The sequence below is a fragment of the Theropithecus gelada genome, chromosome 11 (assembly GCF_003255815.1).
Source record: "Theropithecus gelada isolate Dixy chromosome 11, Tgel_1.0, whole genome shotgun sequence".
Lineage (NCBI taxonomy): Eukaryota > Metazoa > Chordata > Mammalia > Primates > Cercopithecidae > Theropithecus > Theropithecus gelada.
Genome location: NC_037679.1, coordinates 16,485,442 through 16,493,294, shown reverse-complemented (window position 1 = coordinate 16,493,294; position 7,853 = coordinate 16,485,442). Strand labels below are relative to the sequence as shown.

At 43.4% G+C, this 7,853-nt stretch overlaps 1 protein-coding gene and 1 non-coding gene across 4 annotated transcripts in view; one reads left to right on the top strand and one right to left on the bottom strand.

Moving 5' to 3' along the window:
* R3HDM2 (R3H domain containing 2) overlaps window positions 1-7,853 on the top strand; it is a 188,199-nt gene that overhangs the window by 9,030 nt on the left and 171,316 nt on the right. The window lies entirely within an intron of this gene.
* On the bottom strand, window positions 6,219-6,326 carry LOC112635633. Its single transcript, XR_003121977.1, has one exon. It is a non-coding gene; the product is annotated as a U6 spliceosomal RNA (small nuclear RNA).

Here is a 7,853-nt window from a genome sequence, read left to right as displayed (position 1 = left end):
AAAAAAAAAAAAAAAAAAAAAAAAAAAAAAAGAAATATAAGAAAAATTAGCTGGGCCTGGTGGCGCACACCTGTAGTCCCAGCTATTTAGGAGGCTGAGGTGGGAGGATCACCTAAACCTGGGAGTCAGGGCTACAGTAAGCCACAATCCCACCACACTGCACTCCAGCCTGGGCAATAGAGTGAGACCCTGTCTTTTACTACGCTTGATCTTAGCCAAAAGGCAGAGAAGTGATGACCCTGTCTTTAAAAAAAAAAAAAAAAAAAAAAAGCCGGGCGTGGTCGCTTATGCCTGTAATCCCAGCACTTTGGGAGGCTGAGTCGGGCGAATCACCTGAGGTCAGGAGTTGGAGACCAGCTTGACCAACATGGAGAAACCCCGTCTACTAAAAATACAAAATGAGCTGGGTGTGGTGGCGCATGCCTATAATCCCAGCTATTTGGGAGGCTGAGACAGGAGAAATGCTTGAACCAGGGAGTCGGAGTTTGCCGTGAGCAGAGATCCCACCATTGCACCCCAGCCTGGGTAACAAGAGCAAAACTCAGAGGAAAAAAAAAAAAAAGGACAGAACCTGTTAGACATGGAGATGTGTGCATGCGTGATTGACAAAGCTACAGAGCAAGAGAGAGGATAATAGTGGTAATGAGAAGGATGACTTCTAGTTTTCTGGGTTCCATGCTAGGGTGGATAGTGCCTTCCATTTATAATTTAGGGAATACAGGAAGATGCATGTTTGGGAATAAAAAATGAGATGTTTGGTTTTGGAATGGTTGAATTTGAGGTACCTGTGGAACCATATGGAAACGCCTGCTAGGTAGTTGGATATACCAGTCCAGAGGTAGAGAAGTTGGGACTAGAGAGAGATTTGGGAGTCAGTAGTATAGTAGTATATATGTTGTAGTTGAAGTGGTGGATTTGGGTCAGCTAAGAGGCATGTTGAGACTGAAGAGCTGCAGGCTGAGGAGAGGACTTGAAGAACACTGGTGGTTAAAGGTGTGACTGGTGGAAGTGGCGCCCCAGAAGAAATCTGAGGAGGCCTAAAGGTAGATGGAAAACTAGTAAAGACTGGGTGCAGTGGCTCATGCCTGTAATCCCAGTACTATGGGCCTAGGCGAGAGGATTACTTGAGGCCAGGAATTTGAGACCATTCTGGGCAACATAATGAGACCTCATCTCTATTTAAAAAAAAAAAAAAAGGAAAACCAGTGAAGTGTGTGTAATGAGAACTAGGAGGAGTTTCAAGGAGGAGGAAGGCAGTAGTATCAGAGGTGGTAGAAAGACCAAGTATGGTAAGGACAGAAAATAACTCATTGGATGTGGCAGTCAGGTCATTGATGTCTTCAGTGAGATCAGGGTCACTAGAATGATGAGGACATTTTGAGGAATAAATGGGAGGAGAGAAAAAACAAACTTTGTCTTTGAAGATGACTGCAAAGAGATGGAGAGAGAGGACAGTAATTAGAAGGAATGTGCAAGAAAGTGGCGTATTTATATATACAGGAGAATGAGCAAGACAATACAGAGTTGTGATAACAGAATGAAGTTCTTGATCCTGTAGAGAAGATGCAATCTAAAGCAGGGGTAGAATTATTATCCCCTTCATTAAGAGAATTAAAAGGTCAGGAAAGGGGTGGGGAGAAATGTTTGATATCTAAACAAAGGCATTTGAGAGAGTTTCTGGCTTATGACCTTTATATTACTTGTGATGTAGGAGACTTACTTTTATGAGTCAGGGAGCTGATGTCTTAGAGTAAGGCAAGTTGGTTGAATAGGGGCCTTGAGAAGAGAGGCAAATTTGAATAGCTATTGAGAGAATGGGAGGGATAGCTGCTGAGGGTACTTGTATGGCTAGGCAGACAAAGATATCATGGGGTAGTGTAAGGGTGGGAGAGCATTTCAAGCAGGTATAATAGCCTGGGCAAAACCTAGAGGTATTAAAGAATATGGTATGAGGCTGGGCACGGTGGCTTACACCTGTAATCTTAGTGCTTTGGGAGGTCAAGGCAGGAGAATTGCATCATGTCAGGAGTTTTAAAGTAATCTGGGCAACATTGTGAGACCCTCACCTCTACCAGAAGTTAAAGCAATTAGCTGGATATGGTGGCATGCACCTTTTGTCCCAGCTACTTGAGAGACAGGTAGGAGGATCACTTGAGCCCAGGAGTCTGAGGTTGCAGTGAGCTGTGATTGTACCACTGTACCCCAGGCTGGTCAACAGTGAGACCCTGTCTCTAAAAAAACAAAAAGATGGCCAGATACGGTGGCTCATGCCTGTAATCCCAGTACTTTGGGAGACCGAGGTGGGCGGATCCATGAGGTCAGGAGTTCAAGACCAGCCTGGCCAACATGATAAAACCCTGTCTCAACTAAAAATATAGAAAATTAGCCAGGCGTGGTGGTGCTTGCCTGTAATCCTAGCTGCTGGGGAGGCTGAGGCACAAGAATTGCTTGAACCCTGGAGGTGGGGGTTGTAGTGAGCCCACACCGCATCACTGTACTCCAGCTTGGGCGACAGAGCAAGACTCCATCTCAAAAAAAAAAAAAAAAAAAAGGAAAGGAGAATATGGATGGTATATATGGGGCAGTATTTTGAATGGCTGAAGAGAAGGATATATTTAGGGCCTGATTTTATGGTGGGCTTTACAAGCTATATTAAAGAATTTGGAATATTTTGAGGCAAAGGTGAGCCTCTGAAGATTTTTAATCAGATAAATGAAATTATTATTTTGTGTTTTGCAAAGGAAACTGGCAGCAGTTTGAAAGAGTACTTAGAGTAGAGGGAGTGACACTGGTTAGGAGGCTGTTGTAGTCTATATAACTGAGACCAGGTGTAGTGGCTCATGCCTGTTATCCCAGCACTTTGGGAGGTTGAGGTGGGCAGATCACCTGAGGTCAGAATTTGAGACCAGCATGGCCAATATGGTGAAACCCCATCTCTACCAAAAATACACACAAAAGAATTAGCTGGGCGTGGTAGTGGGTGCCTGTAATCCCAGCTACTGGGGAGGCTGAGGCAGGAGAATCACTTGAACCCGGGAGGCAGAGGTTGCAGTGAGCTGAGATCGCACCACTGTAGTCCAGCCTGGACAACAGAGACTCCGTTTACAAAAAAAAAAAAAATAGAAATCAGGGTAGCCTAGAGTGTGCTGGGTAAAAAACAGTCTATATCTCAGTAGCTTGAAACAGTTTCCTTTCCACTATTGCTACACGTCCATCAAAGATAGGCTAAAGACTTTTAGTTGTTCAAGGACGAAGACCAACAGGGCAGCCAGCGCAACCACCGTTGGCAACATTGTTAGTTGCTCTGCTGAAGGCAAAAGAAAGCTCTGGAGGCCTTGCCTCATTAACTAAATGCTCTGCTCAGAAGTAATGAGAATGGAGGAGAGGAAACAGAGCTGAGAAGAGCAGATGAATGCGAGATGGTTCCAGAATTTGGAGATTGTTTAAATGTGGGAAGAGGGGAGGAATCGTGGATGGATGACGCTCAGGTTTGTGTCTTGGGCGAACTGGGTGGTGATGCTTACTGAGATAAGAAAAGGGTAGGTTTGGGATTAGAGGAAATGTTGGTAGAGAGTTCACTTTTGGAAATGTCTAGCAGCTAGTTGTCTAAGTGGATCTGGAGTGCTAGAGAGAGGCAGGGGTATTTAGATTTGGAAGTACTCTTCACAAGAAGGTTTAATCCGTGTTAGGAAAGAGGGCTACCCAGGGCAAACTTAAGAAAGTGATAGGAGAGCTGACATGGAACCCCAGGAAATACCAGAATTTTAGGGACGCTCCTGGCTTGATGGCATTGGATTTTAATGTTAAGACTGACATTTTTGGGACCAAGGTAGCCTATGCCCATTCCTGACAGGTAACCCAGTAATTTTTTGAGGAAGGAGCAAACATAAGCTGATAAGCTACATTTCCCATCACATGCTATATTCTTTAGAGAATGTTGGTTCTCACTTATTTGTGCCAATGGAGGACGGACTTTTATTGGTCCTTGGATGGAATGCATTATAATTATTTGATTGTAGATATATTTGGCAAAAATTTTGACAAAATTACCTGTAAGCTGCCAAGACACACAAAACAAGAACACATAATGTGATAATATCATGGGAATATAGTAACAAATTATACATATTAGATCATTTAATCCTCAGAATAATAATCCTCATGGAATAGTATTGTATTATCCCCATTTCACAGTGAGGCTTAGGGAAGTTAGGTTAGATTATATGACCATCATCATGTGGCCAGGATATAAACCCAGTTTGATGTGGAAGTCTATGTGTTTTTTTTTTTGTTTTTTTTTTTTTTTGAGATGGAATTTCGCCCTGTAGCCCAGGCTGGAGTGCAGTGGTGGGATCTCCACTCACTGCAACATCTGGCTCCTGGGCTCAATCGGTTCTCCTGCCTCAGCCTCCCAAGTAGCTGGGATTATAGGCCTAATTTTGTATTTTTAGTAGAGATGGGGTTTTACCATGTTGGTCAGGCTGGTCTCAAACTCCTGACCTAAGGTGATCCACCCACCTTGTCCTCCCAAAGTGCTGGGATTACCTAGGGTTTTTTTTTTTTTTTTTGAGACGGAGTCTCAATGTGTCGCCCAGGCTGGAGTGCCGTGGCACAATCTCGGCTCACTGCAACCTCTGCCTCCTGGGTTCAAGCAATTCTCCTGCCTCAGCCTCCCGAGTAGCTGAGACTACAGGCGCCCACCACCACGCCTGGCTAATTTTTGTATTTTTAGTAGAGATGGGGTTTTACCATGTTGGCTAGGCTTGTCTCGATTTCCTGACCTCATGATCCGCCTTCCTTGGCCTCCCAAAGTGCTGGGATTACAAACGTGAGTCACCACGCCCGGCTGGCTTTTTTTTTTGGAGACAGTGTCTCACTGTGTTGCCCAGGCTGGAGTGCAGTGACGCAATCTCAGCTCACTGCAGCCTCTGCCTCTCAGATTCAAGTGATTTTCCTGCCTCACCCTCTCGAGTAGCTGGGACTACAGGCATGCGCCACCATTGCCGGCTAATTTTTTGTATTTTTAGTAGAGACAGGGTTTCGCCATGTTGCCCAGGCTGGTCTTGAACTCCTGGGGCTCAGTCAGCCAGCCCTCCTCGTTCTCCCAGAGTGTTAGGATTATAGATGTGAGCCATAGTGCCTGGCCTGAAGTCTGTGCTTTTAACCCTCATCTCAAATTACCTTTTAGGACACGGCAAGTGTGTTGGGCAGTCAAGTATTTTGGTTAATGTTGCTTCTTGTTCTTTTTGGCTCCAACATTTTATGTGGAAGAATTTCAAACCTATAGGAAAGGTGGAGAAATGATACAGTGGACACGGGTAGGACATTACCTGTGTTTACCAATTGATAATATTTTGCCACATTTGTATGTTTGCTCTCTCCCTTCCTCTCTCTTCCTCTCCCTCTCACTTTTTCTCTCTCCTCTCTCGTACCTCCCTGCACGCATAGCACACACACAGTTTTTTGTGTTACTGTATATTAGGAATTTTTATTCACGTATTAGGAAATAAATTACAGACATCAGGACACCTCACTCCGTAATTTCTTAAGCATATATCGCCTGAGAACAATGGTGTTTTCCATAATACCATTATTAAGTTCACTATCACATTCAGAAATTTTACAGTGATATAATGTTATAAACAGTCCATATTTCTTCAGTTATCTCAACATGGTTTATACCTTACCCCCACAATCCTGGATTCCTTCAAGGAATATGTGTTGTATTTAATTGTTGTATGTTTGTAGTCTCTTTTAACCTAGAGCAGTTCTCTTCTGGTTTTTTTTTTGTTTGTTTTTCATGTCATTAATATTTTTGAAGCGTCCAGGCCAGTTGTTTTGAAGAATATTGTACAGTTTGAATTTGTCATGATTAGATTCAAGTCAAATATACTTGGCAAGAATACTACCCAGGTGATGTTGTGTGCACATAATGTCACTTTGTCTCATTATTGATGATAACTTTGATCACTTGGTTAAATTGATATCTGCTAGATTTCTTCATTGTAAAGGAATCTTTCTGCTTTTTTTTTTTTTTCTTTTTCACTCCTGGCCTTGTGATGTTGGATCCTTTTCTTTTGTAATTAAGAAACATCTGTGGGATGATACTTTTAAGATTTTGGGTCTCTTTTCCTCCACAACCTTTTACCCAGTGACATTAGCATCCATTGATGATCCTTGTCTGAATCTGTTGTTACATTAGTGGTTTCTTTTTTCCTTTTTTAATAGAATGCTTCATGAATGTGCATGTTATCCTTGGTCAGGGACCATGCTAAATCTTCTCTGTATCAGTCCAATTTTAGTATATGTGCTGTGGAAGCGAGCACCACTGGTGCTTTGAATATGTTGATTTTCACATTCTCTCATTCCCTCTGCATTTATGGCTGGTATTGTTCTAAAGAGAAGAGCTTTTCTCCTCCCCTATGTTTTTGAGGATAAGTATAGATTTGACAGTTTTAAAAAATTCAACAAGTTACAGTCCATTGCTGTTGGTATTAAAAGTACCAGTAATACTTATTATTAGAAATACAAAAGTTGTCCTAACTTTGATTCAGAGGGGCTTGAGGGAGCGCCTTCAAGCTGGCTGCTTTGTCCTTTTGACATATCTCTATCATGTTTTGAGCACTTCCTTACACTCTGGCACAACAAGGGGTTCTGTGCTCACTTTGTATTTTACTTGCCCCAGACCTGGAATCAATTGTTTCTGTAAGGAATCCTGATTCCTTTAATGGGGAATGGTTCCTATAAAGAGAAATTGCTTCTCATTATTTTCTTTTGTATTTTTTTTTTTTTTTTTGATGGAGTTTCACTCTTGTCACCAAGGCTGGAGTGCAGTGTTATGATGTCGGCTCACTGCAACCTCCGCCTACTGGGTACAAGTGATTCTCCTGCCTCAGACTCCCAAGTAGCTGGCATTACAGGTGCTTGCCACCATCCCCAGCTAATTTTTGTATTTTTAATAGAGACAGAGTTTTGCCATGTTGGCCAGGCTGGTCTCGAACTCCTGACCTCAGCTGATCTGCCTGCCTCGGCCACCTAGAGTGCTGGGATTACAGGTATAAGACACCGCACCCAGCCTGCTTCTCATTCTTGATTCTCTGTTCTTTGTTTTTTTTTGTTTTGTTTTTTGTTTTGTTTTGTTTTGTTTTTGAGATGGAGTCTTTCTCTTTGCCCAGACTGGAGTGCAGTGATGTGATCTCAGCTCACTGCAACTTCGCCTCCTGGGTTCAAGCGATTCTCGTGCCTCAGCCTCCCCAGTAGCTAGGATGACGGGTGCGCATCACCACGCTCGGCTAGACTAATTATTGTATTTTTCGTAGAGATGGGGTTTCACCCTGTTGGCCAGGCTGGTCTCGAACTTCTGACCTCAGGTGATCAGCTTGCCTTGGCCTCCCAGAGTGCTGGGATTACAGGCGTGAGCCACAGTGCCTGGCCTATTCTTTGTTATTTTTATGAGATTAATTATTTGTAGTAAAAAAAGGTAGAGTGGGCCAGGCGCAGTGTCTCACGCCTGTGATCCCAGCACTCTGGGAGGCTGAGATGCATGAATCATTTGAGGTCAGGAGTTCAAGACCAGCCTGACCAACATGGTGAAACCCCCGTCTCTATTAAAAATACAAAAAAATTTGATTGGGTATGGTGTTGCGTGCCTGTACGTGCCTGTAATCTCAGCTACTCGGGAGGCTGAGGCAGGACAATCACTTGAACTCGCGAGGCGGAAGTGGCCTATTCTTTGTTATTTTTATGAGATTAGTTATTTGTAGTAAAAAAAAGGTAGAGTGGGCCAGGCGCAGTGTCTCACGCATGTGATCCCAGCACTCTGGGAGGCCGAGATGCATGGATCATTTGAGGTC